Genomic DNA, 18,870 nt, shown 5'->3' on the forward strand with positions numbered 1-18,870 from the left:
TCCAAAGGCAACATGACACCCGCAGACCATTCCATCAATGTCTGCATTCCAAAACGTCACTACTTCCCTTCCGAGCCCCGACGTGTGCCCATACAGTAGTTTTCTCCCACATATGGGGTATTAGCATACTCAGGACAAATTGGACAACAACTTTTGGGGTCCAATTTCTCCTGTTACCCTTGGGAAAATAAAAAAATGGTGACTAAAAGATCATGTTTGTGGAAAAAATACGAATTTTTTATTTTCACGCCCGGGCGTTATAAACTTCTATGAAGCACTGGGGGGTTCAAAGTGCTCACCACACATCTAGATAAGTTCCTTGGGGGGTCTAGTTTACAAAATGGTGTCATTTGTGGGGGGTTTCCACTGTGTAGGTACATCAGGGGTTTTCCAATCGCGACATGGTGTCCGATCTCAATTCCAGCCAAAAACGTCAAATGGCGCTGCTTCCCTTCCGAGCTCTGCCATGCGCCCAAATAGTGGTTTACCCCCACATGTGGGGTATCAGCGTACTCAGGACAAATTGAACAATAACTTTTAGGGTCCTGTTACCCTTGGAAAAATAAGAATTGAGGGTGAAAAGATCATTTTTGTGGAAAAAATATGATTTTTTAATTGTACAGCTGTATGTTATAAACTTCTGTGAAGCCCTTGGGGGTTCAAAGTTCTCACCACACATCTAGATAAGTTCCTTAGGGGGTCTAGTTTCCAAAATGGTGTCATTTGTGGGGGGTTTCCACTGTTTTGGTACATCAGGGATTTTCCAATCGCGACATGGTGTCTGATCTCAATTCCAGCCAAAAACATCAAATGGCGCTGCTTCCCTTCCAAGCTCTGCCATGCGCCCAAATAGTGGTTTACCCCCACATGTGGGGTATCAGCGTACTCAGGACAAATTGCACAATAACTTTTAGGGTCCTGTTACCCTTGGGAAAATAAAAATTGGGGTGAAAAGATCATTTTTGTGGAAAAATATGATTTTTTAATTTTACCGCTGTACGTTATAAACTTCTGTAAAGCCCTTGTGGGTTCAAAGTTCTCACCACATATCTAGATAAGTTCCTTGGGGGGTCTAGTTTTCAAAATGGGGTCACTTGTAGGGGGTTTCCACTGTTTAGGTACATCAGGGACTCTCCAAACGTGACATGGCGTCTGATCTGAATTCCAGCCAATTTTGCATTGAAAAAGTCAAACGGTGCTCCTTCCATTCTGAGCTCTGCCATGCGCAGAAACAGTCATCCCCCCCACAAATCAGGTATCAGCGTACTCAGGACAAATTGCACAGTAACTTTTGCAATCCAATTTCTCCTGTTACCCTTGGTAAAATAAAAAAAATTGAACCTGAAGTATTTTTTTTGTGAAAAAAAGTTAGATGTTCATTTTTTTTAAAAATTCCTGTGACACACCTAAAGGGTTAATAAACTTCTTGAATGTGGTTTTGAGCACCTTAAGGGGTGCAGTTTTTAGAATGGTGTCACTTTTGGGTATTTTCTATCATATAGACCCCTCAAAGTGGCTTCAAATGTGATGTGGTCCTAAAAATAAAATGGTGCTGTAAAAATGAGAAATCGCTGGTCAACTTTTAACCCTTATAACTTCCTAACAAAAAAAAATTTTGGTTCCAAAATTGTGCTGATGTAAAGTAAACATGTGGGAAATGTTAGTTATCAAGTTTTTTGTGTGCCGTATCTCTGTGATTTAAGGGCATAAATATTCAAAGTTGGAAAATTGCGAAATTTTCAAAATTTTTGCCAAATTTCCGTTTTTTTCACAAATAAATGCAAGTTATTTGAATGAAATTTTACCACTAACATGAAGTACAATATGTCACGAGAAAATAGTGTCAGAATCACGGGGATCCATGGAAGTGTTCCAGAGTTATGACCTCATAAAGGTACAGTGGTCAGAATTGTAAAAATTGGCCCGGTCATGAACGTGCAAACCACCCTTGGAGGTGAAGGGGTTAAAAAGAGGCAGCCATATATTAAAAAGGCTTTCTAAGCCCTTAAGGGCCTGTCACACTTAGCGATATCGCTGGTTTTTGTGACGCTATAGCGATATTGCTAGCGATATCGCTATGTCTGATACTTACCTCCGACCGCTCCCCCGCTGGTTATCGCTGATCGCGCGAGAACGTCCTGGACCGTTTCTCGTCGTCAGCTTCCTGCTGGGCTTCCTGCTGTGACGACGAGCGACGCGTGGACGTGGGCAGGAGGACGTCAGGATCGCCTCGTCTGACAGGTAAGTAGCGACCCTCGTCCCCAGAGATGTCACTGGTGAGATCTGCCTGTGTGGCAGCTCACTAGCGACCACTTAGCGATGTACCAGCGATCTTGACCGCATCATATCGCTGGTCGGGATCGCTGGTACATCGCTAAGTGTGACAGTACCTTTTTCTCCAATAATATATGAATACCTTCAAATTAAAGTTGAGAGTTGGCACTTTAAGCCCATATCTAATATATAAAGCTCAATGTGGATGTGTGTATGTATGCATGTATTATATCCAGGATTGGCATCCGCACCGTCGCAGGTACAGCCACAAAATTTGGCACAGTCACACGTCTGGACCCCGAGAGCGTCATAGGCTATTTTGTGAGGTGAAATTTTAACCCCGTGCGTTCCAATTCACCAAACAATTTTACCCCTATCTACATAATGGGGAAAAAGTGTATGTATGTATTGGCATCTGCACCATCATAGCTACAGCCACAACATTTTGCACAGTCACACGTCTGGACCCCGAGAGTATCATAGGCTATGTTGTGAGGTGAAATTTTAACCCTGCATGTTCCAAATCACCAAAAAATTTTGCCCCTATCTACATAATGGGGAAAAAGTAAAAGGAAAAGTGTCGGAGGCAAATTGACAGCTGCAAGATGTGAACAAGGGGGACTTAAAGAATGAGAGCGATGGCGCCAAAGAGTATATACCATACAGTTGCTAAGGTGGGGCCCTGACATGGGATACTCAACACACACGGGGATATGAGCACACACAAAATGCACCATACACAACCACGTGCTTCAACATATATACCACCCTCAGCACACATTTCACCACACATACACCAACCTCGCCACATAAAAGTCGAAACACAAAAGTCGCCACTCAAAACTCACCACGCTGTCCCAGAGCTGTTTAAAAGATGAAAAATTAGCTGTGATTGGTTGCTATCAGCAACAGTTTTCTTTGTAGACAGTTGTGGTAACTGAGGCCTATTATTCTTATCATTTCTATGGTGTTATTGTCCTTCTGTAAAGCTGGAAATAACACAATTTATTACCGTGCCAACTCAGACCACCCTCTGACACAGACTGCAAGGGGAGCCCAGTATCACACAGGAGAGGATTAGACACATGGCTCAGCAGGCTGTATCACACAGGATAGGATTAGATACACAGCTCAGCAGTCAGTATCATTGTTCTGCAGGTAAGAAAGAGTGTAAATGAAACCAGGATTAAAAAATATAAATTAAAGAAACTGTAAAGTTGAACTGTGTGCTGCGAAACAATTAAACTCGCACAGTACTCTAAACAGACAGAATCACAATTATGAACTGTACTCTCTAAAAATACTGCAAGCGTGAAAGGAATGTACAGTATGTTACAAGTGTCTGTCTCAAGCACAAGATTCAGTGCTTAGGTGGGGTATGCTCTGTTATGGGGTGGTCATCCTCTAGAGCCAAAGCAACAAGTAAGCTTAGGCAGGAGTTATCAATCATCTTAGGAAGCTGTCTGATCACCAGGCTTAAAGTAAAGACTGTATACAATTTCTGTAACTGTTATCTTAAGGAGAACAAAAGGATCATTAGTGTGATAAGGGATATGCCGGATCCTTGTCTCCACTGGTAATCATCTATCGGAGGCCCCATACACATAAGACCTTTTGCTGAAATCGTTGATATTGGTGGGTTGCACGATATTAGTATAATATGTATGGGGGTCCTCAACAACAAAGAAGTGTACCACACCTAGAGTCTACAACCATTGTGCTTCTGTACCTCCTAAAGTAACAGAAACCAACAAAATTCATTTGCCCTGGAAAAAGTTAAAAATCCTGCAATGTACTCCTTTCTCTAGAAAAGTGACAATATCTCCACTGCAAAAGTTGGTCTTCTTAGACCCCTGTAAAGAAAACTGCTGAGTTATGCATTTTGAAATTCCCATTGCAAATAATGGGAGGCATTTTGTGGAAAGGTTTCACATGGATTTAGGATGAGTGAAACCAGGCGCACTACTGTATTAATAAGCAATCTAGGGAGGTGCAAAAACCATGCCACATCCGGGTCCTCTGCTCATGTCCCCATCTGCTTGGACGTTCCGGCCTGTATGACCCAACTCTGGCAGTATTGCTGTGAGTGCTCATTCAATACACTTGGCTATTTTCCTGGTGACTTTTTCAGCTGTGTGGCTATTGGTTATCTTCTCACTAGCCTAGGCCTTATCTATCCTCTGCTCACAGCATTTCTCATCACAGCTTAGGTTCAGGTCCTCTTATGGCATCACAACTACAGGGGTTCCTTATGCTGGACTTTCAGCATTGAGCTCTTAGACCCTCATTTGGGTCTTATGGGTCATATTAGGGATTTAGTCCTAGCTTATCCCTATATATATTATTATGCTCACAAGCCATGCACACCCCAGAGTGCACTGGGCAATATTCATCATATTGCTTTACTGCTATAGGGTTTGTTATATACAAATGGCACTTTGTCAAATTTTCATATTTTACAGGGGGCTTTGAGTAGTTGTACCTACATGTTTTTACTTATGTTTTATGTCACGTTTTGCAATTGTGTGCCTATAAAGATTATTATGGTATAGTGTGCATATCCTACAGTAGTGTTTTTTTCTTCCTTGCCTTGATCACATGGATTTAGGGACGTAGTGTGCACTGAAATCATTGTGAGAAACTCACTCAGGCATCTTTATCACTATCGTCTATTTTTTGACAGTGCATAGACTACACAGTCTTAAAATGTGGTTGATCTGGTATATGTTAAGTTTACTCCACCTTTTAGTTGGTTACTTTATGCCAAAGATTTGCACAAAAATTTTAAGACGTATTTTGGCACACAGTGTTTGATGTTAGCCATACCCCTTTTCTAATAAACCACACCTTTCAGTGAGGTCAAATCCCTTGCTTAATAAGGAATAAAAAAAAGTGTAGAACACATGAAAAAGGCTGTGGGGTCAATTAAAGCACAATACTGTTTTAATGAGTAACAATGTATAAATAAAATGGTACCGCTCACCTAATGCGGGTGTGAGACACAACACTAGTAGGGTTTCAAAATAGAGGTTTTCCAGCTGCTTCAGCTCCACAGGTTGGCAGGTTCGGCATGGTATTGAGGTTATTGGAGATATGGATAATCTGCGCTGCTAGTGGTGTGTCCTCAGATAATTCCAATATGCTGTGTAGAAGGTTTTAATTTCAAAGCATTTCAAAGTTCTCAAGACTTCTTACTCATGAAACCACGAACATCTTTGTGATTCCCTTGAAGAAGTCTGAGAACTTTGAAACACATTGAGAATAAACCACACTGTTACCTTCTACACAACATATTGGAATTATTTGTGGATACACCGCCAACAGCACAGATTACCAACATTTCCGATTACCTAAAAAACATAATAAACAGTTTTATGGAACAAATTAGGCTGGATTCACATAGCATTAATGCGTTATGTGATCTCACTAGCGCAGATGCTCCATCTGTGCTAGCAGTGACGGACCCCCGTACGCTGCAGACCGCGTCCGAGGCTCCGTCACAGAACGACGGCACATTGCTAACGCATGCCGCTTAGGACATGCGTTAGTGATGCGCTGCGTTATGGCAGTCTATGGCAGCATTAACGGATGCATTTTTCACGTTAAAGCTGCGGTGTAACGCAGTCCATTAGACGGACTGCCATAATGCAATCCGAACCCTGCCTTACAGCAGAATTCTGGTGGATTTATCCTTATAAATATGCCTCATTGTGTGAATGTAGCCCTACTAAAAGAACTTTTTAACTTATTTTTTATTCCTATTTTATAAAGAAATTCTCCTGCGACTGACATAAAATGAATATAAGGGGAAATCAAGGAGGTATCAATATCTGATTGACTGCCTTGAGTCACAATGAAGCTTATCAGCGCAGTAGGATCCGATGACTTTCATTTGAATTCAACCTCTTTATTGATAGAGTTGCAATGGCAACCACATAAAAAGCCCCTTCATGCATTTATCCATCTATTGTGAGCCACACTTTATAGCTTACACTGTACATCCGTGAGCTATTATTGTTCATTGTACATTAGCCTGTACGTAGCACTGCATTAGTCCTGGACTTTGACTTTCCGTATTATATATCATAATTTTTGCCAATGCGCTAACTCAGTATGCTATTCTTTACACATAATGCGGTTGTGATAATGAGGTTTTGAGTACGGGTTGTTCAAAGTGAAGATTCTCTATGTAGGGCATTCTGTCCCAATAATCAGGCCTTGATTGTGCCCGGTCCCCCCGTGACGAGGCTCTTTGTGCGACTCTCTTCTTGTGACACACTGCTGTGCGGGCCGATGACTTCTCCATCAGTACACAGTGGAACACATCAAATGGTGAATTGAAACACTGCTATGACTTTAGCTGTTTTTCCTAGTGTGCGTGGAGCAACACGAAAGGGGAGAGAGATATGGTGGGCAGTAAAACTGTTTTGTATGAGAAATGTTTCAAGAAGAAAAGAGCTGCATTTCAATTCATTAGCTGCATCGTAGATTATAACGCCTTTGTAAGCAAGAAAAACCCCAATGGAAAAATGGAGATAGGAAGACGTTAAGGGAATGTGGCTGACAAAGTCCACTGGGACTACTGTAAGCGTTGTGCTTCAATACCAACCACTAACTGGATTTCAGCTTCATGCAGTGAGTTAGGTTTTTTTTTTTCATCTTTGCTAGAATACAAGCAAGACCAGCGTACATTAGGATGCACAGTGGAAGATGCATGTGGATTAATAGTCGCTATTTAAGCACTGTGTTTGGAAGTGTGAAAACAAGGAAATCTCAATACTTCATTGCAGGTTAAGATGCACTTAGAGTAAAGGAAAACATTTAATTTGTCAATAAAAACAATTAACGTGAGGCGGACGGCAGGTTAGGGATTCAGGGCAGGAGCGGAGGGTCCTTGAAACATCATGTATGCTTTAAATAAACTAAAAGCAGGATGTGTTAATGGAAGGACTTGTAGTGATTAATTTCAAGTCAGCTACATATTTATCACAACAGCACATTTCTTGGCTTTGGTGGAAAAAACAGGAAAAAGGCATTATATGGAAATTGCTCTTGAACACCAACACATTTTTTTAAGGTCATGGTTAAATCCCCTAAATGGAAGCTACTTGGGAGCAAAGGTACTCTGTTAATGCCATGTAAAAGCACAAAGCCCATTTCCAGGCGTGCACAATACGTCTCATTACGTTGTTCTGTTAACAAGGCAAAGTGCAGAGCAAGTACAATGTAATTATTACAATTCACGCATCACATAAAAAATCAGGAAAATATCCAGTTCCTAAACTTAAAGCGAACCTGTCACCGGGTTTGACTGAAATAAGATATGGCCACTGCCTTTCAGGGCTTATCTACAGCATTCTATAATGCTGTAGATAAGCCCCCGATCTGACCTGAAAGATAAGAAAAATACATTTGTACAATGTATTTTAATTTGTTTCCTCTCTCTCTGGGGATGTGGATGAGTTGGGTTATTTTTGCTTTGATTTCTATTATATATTTCACTATTAAAAAAATGATAAATAAAGAGAAGTGGTGGATAGCATTGAATCAAATTGACAAAACCTTAAAATAAAGCCCCTATATATTCTAGTTGTTTTATTACAAACAACCTGATAATAGGAGAACCCCCGCTGAATAGTGGCCTGGTTATGGCTCCATCATCTCCATGTGCACTAATAGAGCTTATAGAAAAGCGGAACAACTGCTTTACGCTAAATGTCATTTTTTAAGCTTTGCTGCTGCATTCTTATCATTCCCTTATTATGTATCCTTAATTTCCCCGATTATCCCTATGCATGCATTCTATTAAGAGTGATATGCTGAAGAAAAAGAAAAAAAGGATAGCACATTTACAACTAGCCCATAATTGTGCAGACTATAGCCTAAGTCATTGTGGGTTTCATTGTCAACTCTACAAATATTGCAGGCTTAGCTGTTCTGGCAAATGTTTCATGCTTCTGAATGATACCTCAATTACAATCTCGGAAGTGTTCCTTGGAGAACGTGGGATATTTGTTTGTTTGTTTGCATTTTAAAATCAGTTTTTTTTAGCCAAGAAGAAAAAATACAGAGCAATGGGCCTACCACATTAATGGCTTAATTCACAGGCCGTGAGCACCTGTCAATCACCAGCTGATATAAGCATGCAAATTATGGTCTTGTCCTGCTTTCCTCTCCTGCCCTAAGTTTAATGATCTGGTGCTCAGAGCACAGCCTGTCAGCTCCTTTGGGAAATACTTAAGTGCAGAGGTAGGAAAGATGAGGCCATTCATTCCCTATCTAACCTCTAATTCAAAGTACTTGAATGTACATATTCCATAAATCAAGTTGACTTGGGATTAGATTTTAAAGCCCTAAACAATTTTGCAAAAAAAAAAAAAAAAGAAGCCTGGAGCGTTCTCAGTTGAATGATGAAACGCTCTACATGGTGCGGGCATGATAATGGTTTTTAATATATTTTTTTAATGTTATAGCATGTATGGAAAAAAAAGGCACAGGACGGATATAATCTAAAATCAGATTGGATTTCTAGTTGCTGACCATATGTGGCTCACATGGCAATGATTATATATGAAAGATTCCCAGTCTTTAGTTGATGGAAGACTGAAAGGTATTGAGAGAAACTGAGAAATCTTCATGTGCTGGATTTTTTTTCGTAAGAATTATTGGGACATCTCTTACTACTGCCTGATTGATAACACAACTGTACTCAATGTGCTATCATAACACCACACAAACTTTATGGACAGAAGCAATTTAACAGAACTGTACAAAGGTTTGTCCACACTAGTACCTTGCAAGTCTCAAGGGTATTGTCTGAACCTGAGAACAGTTCTATGAAATGCTTTGCTAATCACCACATACACACTAGATGGCTGTCAGCAAAATATTGGCTTGGCCTATTGTTCATGCCGACAGCCATCTTGACAGGCCTTCCAATATTCAGGAGTGTTCATTAGGCCAAGCATGCCTTTGTTTTCTATGAGAGAGTGCCACCAGATGTTATCTGCTGTAAAACAAAAAAAAATATGTCATTGTGATTTCGGACAAGTCAGATCCTTAAACTCCCCCGACAATCAGTGGTCCGGGATCCCCATGCACTGTGAACCGAACCCTTTGATATCTCCAGGTTCAGCTGACATTAGTGTTGTGTATTGGGGGATTTAGAATGGAGTAGTACCCATGTATTCACAGCCACTGCTCCATTCAATGACTGGAATTGCAGGAAATAGTCTAGCGCTGTGCTCAGCCATCTCCATCAGTCCCATAGAGAATTAATAGATTGGTGGTCACACATGCATCGGCATCACTCAAATCTAACAGCTCATTTCACATCTCCATTACAAAGTTCATTGGAGGTCTGAGCTGTCAGACCCCCAATAATCATCAAGTTAACACCTATTCTATTGACATAACATGTCAAAATGGGACTTTACCTCTAAAGGTTTTTTCTGGACTTTCAGAAAGACGATCTGGTAGGCATAATGTGCTGTACTTACTGACATGATGACCACTTCTTTAGTGATTGGTCTTTGGATATTTTTGAAGTGAAGATAACAAGTTTAGACAAATAACTGAGCATAGAGTGCAAAGGACTGCAGCAAACCTAACCCCAGGACAGTGGCTATGCTGCCTAGGAGTAAAAGGACAGTCATGAACCAGTTAGAATCTATACAAAGAACAATGAACAAGAGATTCAATGAAGGGCAAAGCCTGGAGAAGGTGAATTTTTACATAAGAGGAGTAATCACAATAAGTAATTTCGATCCGAGTTCAATCAAGCAAAACATCGGATAGCACTCGGATCACTGTTATTCTATCGGGCCACGCACAAGTCCATTTTTTTTCCTTAGACTGAGTCTGTCAATGGAAAACATTGCAGCATGTATTATTTGCATCCAATATTCAGATCACAATTGGCCATGCAAGTCAATGATCTGTGGAAAAAATTGGACTGTGTTTGGATGACTTCAGAGTTTAGTCTGATTTTCATGGACTGACGGGATGGAGACTTTTTTGAATCTTTTCATCCAAGAAAATTGGATCACACTATGATCATAGACCACCACTGTGGATAACAAGTTTAAGACATGTATTAAGGTTTCCCTTATCTGATCTGAAATGAAAGCAAGATGAAAAGGGGACATCACTTCATGCAGTGCACTCTGCAGTGTTCGTGATGTTCTATAAGCAGATTATGACAAAAGATGAGCAGAATTAAGATTGTTTACTGTCAGTACAGGTCTAGCTACACTACTTCAAAAATGATGATCTTTTAGCACGACCAACGATTATTTTGTTCATTCATCGGGTCATTGACAGCTTTTTCACACTGCACAATTATCCTTAAAAGAGCATTCTTAAACATGCATGTTCACAATAATATTGCAGTATACCTTAAGTTTTTGAGAAGAGGTGGCCTGAAAATCAAATATAATTAAGAAGTAACTGAACTGGCAATATTGTATATGATCATCTATCCACAGGATTGGTGATAATCTACTTATTAGTGTGAGGGTACCATAACTGTGGCCTTCACCAATTTTGATAACTGTGAAATGGCCCATTGTAATAAAATACTGTCACATGGACATCTCACCTTCATACAGGACTGCAAGAGATTGCTGAATACAGTGCATGACTCTTTTGCAGTCCAATAATGATTGTTGTGGTGGCGGACATACTTGGTCACAGCTGTATTCTAATGGCCTCTTTTGATAGTAAAATATCCAACAGTCAGTAAGTTATCACCTTTCCTGTGGATAGTTGGTATGTTTTACTGTTGGGAATAACCCTTCAAAGCGAACCTGTCACCAGGTTTGGCCGCTATAACATATGGCCACCGCCTTTCAGAGCTTATTGGTATCATACTAGAAAAAAATCACCTGGCGGATTCCCTTTAAATACCGCTGTCAGAGATTGACAACAGCATTTAATTGGTTAAACTGCGGCAATCAGATCAAGCTCCAGCATCTACCTGGTAAAAAAGTAATCTCACCCCCTGAGTTGGCTTCATACATATATTACGGAGCTATGACAAAAATGTACGACATAGGTTGGCATGGGAGTAAAGGGGATGTCTTACATTGTTAAAATTGCAAAATAATCACTTTGCAATGCACTTTTCTTTAAAAATCATCTCTGTTCTGAAGAATGGAGGGATTTTTTATTTTATAGTGTTCAGCTCGTTGCCTAATTACAGGCCACCCTACAGTTACCTAGGCAAGGAATGCGTTGCACTTGCGGGCTCAGTGCTTTAGAGCCTGATGGCGCTGCTCTATGATGGCTGGCTTCAGCTGCTTGAGCCTTTCCCATTCAGCATAGTTTTCTGCCTGTCTAGCAGTCACAAATCATGCAGATAAGACAACAAAAACTAAATCTCCGAGCACGCCAAAATACTCGGAGGACACCCGAGCAACGAGTATACTCGCTCATTACTAATGGTCACTAGTGATGAGGACACCCGAGCATGCTTGGAAAAACTCGAGCAACGAGTATACTCGCTCATCACTAATGGTCACTAGTGATGAGTGAGTATACTCATTGCTCGGGTTTTTCCGAGCATGCTCGGGTGTCCTCTGAGTATTTTGGCATGCTTGGAGATTTAAATTTCGTCGTCTCAGCTGCATGATTTGCGACTGCTAGACAGCTTGAATACATGTGAGGAATGCCTGTTTGTTAGGGAATTCCCACATGTATTCAGCTTGTCTATAAGTCGCAAATCATGCAGATGAGACGACGAAAACTAAATCTCCGAGCACGCCAAAATACTCAGAGGACATCCAAGCATGCTCAGGAAAACCCGAGCAAAGAGTATACTCGCTCATCACTAATGGTCACCTAGTATTAGAATTGCACACACATAAGACTTCTATAGGGTGTCAGTAACACAGATGTAGAGCACAGTGTCTGGCCTGCAGCCTATTATAATAATATTATTAGATTAGGAGGCCGCACAGAAGTATGTAAGTGCACCCCACAAGGACAGACACTCTATTTTACCAGGCTAACATTGAGTGGCCTGGCTGCGCCCTGCATTAAAAAAAAAGTGCAGTAAAATATATATAATATGCATGTGGCATTAGTGTTGTGGTCAAAGTCATTGTAAAGCCCTAGCCTAATGGCATTCATCCAAATTTTTACTGAAAATATTGGAAAAACATCCAAAATCTGCATTTATTGGTGAGGAAAGTCTGATCTGATAAATGCTCTGTGAGCTATCACGGGGCCAAGTCTCGTCTAAATCCCCACGTATCCTATACCACTATGTTTGCCCAAATCAACTCAGTAGAGCGGAGAAAGAGAGAAAATAAAATCCATTGACTTGAGTCAAAGTTCTCAAATATATCTCTGCTTGGCAAACCACTCACTGAAACATCTCCCACAAATGTCACAATAACAACCCGCAACTATAAATACTTAATACAAACACCACATGGCGGCTGCGGCGGCGGCGACATAATAATGTGGCTCGTAATGAATCAAGGAGTCTTTTGCAATAAACCGAGTTTATGATTTCTTTATAAAGTCTAATTTCCTGCAATGACAAGATAGTAGAATTAATAAAACATTGGGGAAGCACTTGAATTGTACAAGGACTTGCCTCGGAAAACACGAAGCAGATGTTTAATAAATGAAACAGTATGACGGTGCACTTGGGGAGCAGTAATGAGCAATCTGAGGAGAGTATTAATTGCAAGCTGTGATCAGAAGAGGGAGTTGTAAGTGATAATTAAAGACAGTTAAATCTAAGAAGTGACAGGCGTCCGTAGCTTACAGTAGTTTGGGCGGAGTATGAATTTATTAAAGAAGACATTGACATCTGGTGTTATATACAGTCCGCCACAAATATAAAAAAATCTCGTAATGTCATTGGTTTTACATCCTTTTATTGCAATGTTGCATTTAATCACTTACCGTCAATATCTCCTCAATGCTTATTTCCCATTCGTAACAGTTTTTTTTTTATTACAAACATCCCTCTTGATGTTAGAACGATTGCATTCCTATTATTTTTACGTCTTTTGTTGTGTCCTACATAAAACCATTATAACCCAACTGTATTCATCCATGATAGAAAGACCTTAGACAATGACCTTGCATTTCGCTAGGACTTATAAATGGAAAAGAAGGTGGTTAAAGGCTCATATTTTCTAATTGTCTTCCTGGGAAAAAAAAAATAAAATAAAGTCCTTGCTGATTGTTTTTCATTTCTTAACACAGTGGGTGAGTTATGCTAACCTAACAAGATCTCTTTCTCCAAACTAGCGATCAGTGGTAGAAAATAGCTCCATAACACAGACTACCCTGCTGAGAAAACCTTCTCTTTCGCTCCCTTAATAGGATCCTGGGGACACAAAAACGTGGCCCGCTGAAACTACCTGCCAGGATAATGAGTGACTTAAACAAATAGGCAAATCATGCAGTTTATTCTAGCAAGGGCCATACAAATATTTAATGGTTTGTTTCACATAGTGTCTGGAAAAATTTCTTGGAAAAATGATACTGTTGTAGGAAGTTTCATCTGAGATGAAGACAAGAATTGTGACTTATTATTATTGGGAAAGCAATCCCTACTTGATCGGAGAAGATGCAACCAGAGCTTAAGGAGGTAACAGACATCATTTTTAGTAATACAAAAAACATTAAACCTGTTCAGACATTACTATTTTTTTGTTCCAAACTTTTAGATTCTTTGGCTGAGACGTGATAATTTTGCTTTTACTGTGAGGAACGATCATAATACTTGTTGTGGATTTTCAATAGAAAATTGATATCAGTAACATTTTTTTTGCCTTGTTTGCATGAAACTTTGTGTTAATACCTCTGTGGAATCATTGATGGCTTGTAAAATCTTTCCAAGTATCTGATGGGCATTTTTTCATTAGAGCAATCATTGGTGATATCTGGTAGGGAAAATGATCCTTCCATTTCAATCGCAAACGCCACTTACATTTACCTAAAGTCTACAGTTTTTACGTTGGCCAAAAAGATAAATGTTAGTTGACTTTCATACTTTATAGCAAAGCCAGGTAGGCTAGGGTAGAATGATAGGTCTCCAGGTTTTGATTAGGTGACCTGGCTGGCTCTGCATATAATCAGGCTTGGTGTTCACCTTAGGCTACTTTCTCACTAGCGTTTTTTAGCGCTGCGCTTCGTGCGCAATAGAAACGCATGCAAAAAACGCATCATGCGTTTTGCATGTGTTTGCGTTTTTTAGGCGCAAGCGTTTTAACCAGTTTCAAGCCATGTTGACTCTTAAAACGCAAGCGTTTTTAAATGCAGGTGTACGCATGTCCATGCGCATGCCTGCGTTCCCATAGACTGTAATGCGTTATTTTGTCGCATTCCGTGTGCAAGTGTGCGCATGCGGGTTTTTTTATGCTGTTGGAAGGACCCAAAAATGCAACAGGTTGCGTCTGGCATGCCTGGACGCACACCTTAAAAAAACACATGTGCACAAAAACGCATATGAACGCGTGCAAACGCTAGACCATGCACCCCCCATGTTAAACATAGGTGCACATGACGGATTTGCATGGACGCGCATGATGCGCTGCACAAAAAAAGGCTAATGTGAATCTAGCCTTAGTTAGTCAGCTGGGGGAAGCTGAGCAAAGTGGATTGTAATGGAGCTGGAGAGAGGCATGACCAATAATCTCTCTCTGAGAAGAGACTGCACAGGCTGTGTGCACTAGACTGCAAGTATCAGTGGTTGCTTTGGACAATAGTTGGTTTGTTTGACCGAACTGGGACTAGCTCAGCGGTGTATCAGTAGCCAGGGTCTCTTCTATTTAGTTAGCACCTGGACAAGGCTAGAGATTAAAGTATTTGTTTATGGTTTTGTTTTTCGGTGTTGCACAACTGTGGAAATAAACTTTATATAGTTTTAACACAAGAATCCAGTGCCTGTGTGAACGGAACCTACTGCTGAACGAGAGTCTCTGCAATTTGAATATTATTCCATTGGTTCTTGACAAAAAAACAGAATCCTAACGATTACCAATCATTGTCTATAGTTAATTTTATACATTTGGAAAAAAATCCTTTGATCGTTTATTGCTGCTGTAAAGCTAAACTGTAAAGCGCTGCGGAATATGTTGGTGCTATATAAATAAAGATTATTATTATTATTTATTATTTTTAACCAAAAAGTGTTTTTGCTCTTTTTTGGGGGGGAAATTTGTAAGATATACAGTAATCTTAGTTTCATTAGAATCTGCAGTAGGGGAAATATCTAGCTTTTTAGGGGTTTCAGTTTTACAGCGATATTTGTGCAAAAAATTAAAGTGGTCAATCACGATAATTGGTCTGATCAGATTGATATTCATTTTTGTGGTAAATGTTTGAGTAAAACTTGCGTTTTATTCAATCAAATCCCTGGTGTTTGTATGCATATGACTCCAGTGGGCAGTCACATTCAGCAATTAACAGTCTAAGGCCGGTTTCACATTTGCGGTTGTGTCCGCAGCGTTTCATCCGCATACATCCGCATGTGTCCTGTTTTCATATCTTTAACATGGTGGATGCAGGGAAATGCGCTTGTATGCGTTTGCCTGCGGATGCTTACGCATGCTTTGTTTCGCGGTGTGCGGCGGGGCATGGCTAACGCACCATGTTGCATTTTTTGAGGCGTCAATTTTACGCCGCCATACGCATGCGGACGCTTGCGTAAGGAGTGTGTCAAAACAGTGCATTACAGTCTATGAGAACGCATAGAGGTACGCAACGACATGCGTACGCTTTGCGTTTGCGTACGTCAGAATTTGCATACATAAGACACGCCCATTGGGCTTGTGTTCAGGAAATTCCAGTGGAAAAGCACTGTCCTATTGAACGCAACCACATTAACATGCATTTGCATGCGTTTTTGCATGCGTTTGGTAAGATACGTTGCGCACAAAGATGCAAATGTGAAACTAGCCTTACTGTATGACTGCGCATGCAGAGATAAGTTTAATTCATTTGAATTTGGAAATAAATGGAAAAAAATGTCAACAATAATCCCTGTAAAATAAATTGGTTCACAACAAGTAAGTGATATTAGGATATCTCCTTTAACTCACCACTGCGTTTTTTTTTTTATTTCAGCGCTTCTTACCGAATGTCCCTGACCCTAGTCTTATACTTACTAATAGCCATCTTCAGCTCTTCTTGGCACCACTCTGGTCTAGCCTCAGCCAACATGTGACTGCAACTTATGACTGTTAGTCAAAGATAACAGTCCCAAACTCTCAATGTAAGAGCCTTGTTGTGGCCTCACTCTGTCTCTCATAGACTTACATAGACTTAGTAACAGTAATTTATATATGAATCAAATCCACTAAAGAGAGAGAGACTACTTGTTAGAAGCAGCTTCCTCTTGCTTATGTGTCTAACATTCATATATTGCCCTAAGTATTTTTATGCCACATGCTGCATATTGATAAATCTGCTCTATTTTGAATGACTCCTAAATTCATTTCAAGGGTTAGTTGGGGTTAGCGGCTGTCTAGGGTTCCATTCAGGAGATGCGCAATTCATAATCTATTAAACTGGAAGCGATGAAATGAATTTAAAGGAAGCCTTTAAGCAAGTTTTTGCTATGTAATCTAAGGGTGACATGAGATAAAGGCTGAGCCACAGATTTCAGGGATGATTCACTTATTAGGATGTTTTCTGTTGTTTCAATAAAATGATTGCTTTATCAGCAGGAGATTATCATTGCCAGAATAGCTCCTGCATGCCTCCTGGCCAACCCAACCCCCACCACTGATAAGCAGCTTTCTGTCAATATACAATGTATACAGAAAGCTGTGGTGTGGGCAAGGGCAGCTTTCCGAGATTTGCTACAAACTACATCTTAAAACTTTGATTGCATCCAGTAAACTAAGTGATACATCACTGGAATCAGGGTCTCTTTCCTCTCTGCTCCCAGAAGAGGTAGGAGAATCTCGGTGACAGGTTTCCTTTAATGCTACCTGAACCATGGGCAACAAAAATTATAGACCGCCTCCCTCATTGCAAACATGTTTTACTCAAACTGCAGTGTTTCAGGAAAAAACATAGTTGGAAATGTGGCCGCGGATGAGCTGACTAATCCAAGAAGTGTGCTCCCACCGGCTGCTCCCTTACCACTCAGATAAACTGACAGGTCTCTCCCTGTACACATGGAAGGAAAGACCTTCAAGCTTCATTGCACGATTACAGAGAAGTCAGTGGGATCATACTTTTGGCCGAGTCATGTCGTCCCTGACTGTGCTTTCAACTATGTTTGCAAGGTAGAAGTCAGTCTCTGATTCATTACATCCATGGTTCAAGCAGCATAAATCATATGACAAGTTCCCTTTAAATTTCTTAGCACTCAGCTGGACACTGCGCCTTGACCACCAAGAGATCTTGACCCATCTTGGGCCAGGATCCCCTTAAAAATGTTTTTACCTTGTTACATCCACTGCCACTAATAAATCTCTGACTGACTAAAGCCATGTACAGCAAAATAAAACCTTCAGATTTTACAATTCAAAGCTTTATGTTTTAATTTCCTAGATTTCCATTAAATTCTATGTATATCTCCAATTCCATAATTTTAGTCAATATTTTTTTAATAACTGTGTCTGAAGTTCTACTTGCTATCAAAAACTTTTATATGGCTAATTACTTTCGCTTTTTATCACACTTCCGATATTTTTTACAAATTTAATTTATTTTTGCTGACATAAAAATAGTTTCGTTATTGAAGCAAAACCTTTGATATTAACTGTGCACCATGAATTTATATTGATGCAGTTTACAGGGTTCTTAATTTAAATGTTGATATTTCTATATTTTTTTTGCTCCAGATAAGCTAAATTGACACGTGTGTCTCGTTGGAATGCATCTAGTTACAGCGCAACTCAATAATAATGCTTCAACTGATAGGAGCGCTATTGGAAAAGGTATTTGATCTAGTTAAAATCTGCACAATTCCTTTAATCATAATTACGTTAATATCGACAGGCACATGACACTATACACATAAGTATTGATATGTTCCTGTCGATAGCATATTTCTAAATAAAATATGTATCCACGAGGTGGAAACCTCTCTGAGGCTAGTTTCACACTAGTGTTTTTTCGCGCTGCGTTTGGAGCGCACATGAAACGCATGTCAAAAGCGCATGCAAACGCTTGTAAATGCTGTGTTTTTTTGTAGCATTATTGTGCGCATAACTACAAAAAATCGCAGAGCTTTTATGCGTTTGTAAGCGGTTTTCATGCGTTTGCATTTTTTATGCGCAATAAACTGGAGAAAAATCCTTGAAAAATTCTTGCAACACACTCCACTAATGGGACAGCAGTGGGCGTGTCTTATGGAAATTCTTTATATAGACCCTGTTTACAGCTGAATTCTTCACATTTGCTTGCATTTGACTTGAGAAATATGGATCTGCGCTGGAAGAGCTTTGACTTGGATCTGGACATGAGGACGGCTCAGGCTTATGCCGTTGCTTGCCATGAACAGAGGGAGAGAGAGAGGCAGTGAAGACGGCAGCAGCGGCGTATGTGGATACATCCCATTATTGAACTCCGGGAGAGCCGTGCAGCGTACCACACCCTCTACAGCGAGCTCCAGGC

The sequence above is a fragment of the Dendrobates tinctorius genome, unplaced genomic scaffold (assembly GCF_039654945.1).
Source record: "Dendrobates tinctorius isolate UK_male_01 unplaced genomic scaffold, ASM3965494v1 ptg000165l, whole genome shotgun sequence".
NCBI classification, from domain to species: domain Eukaryota; kingdom Metazoa; phylum Chordata; class Amphibia; order Anura; family Dendrobatidae; genus Dendrobates; species Dendrobates tinctorius.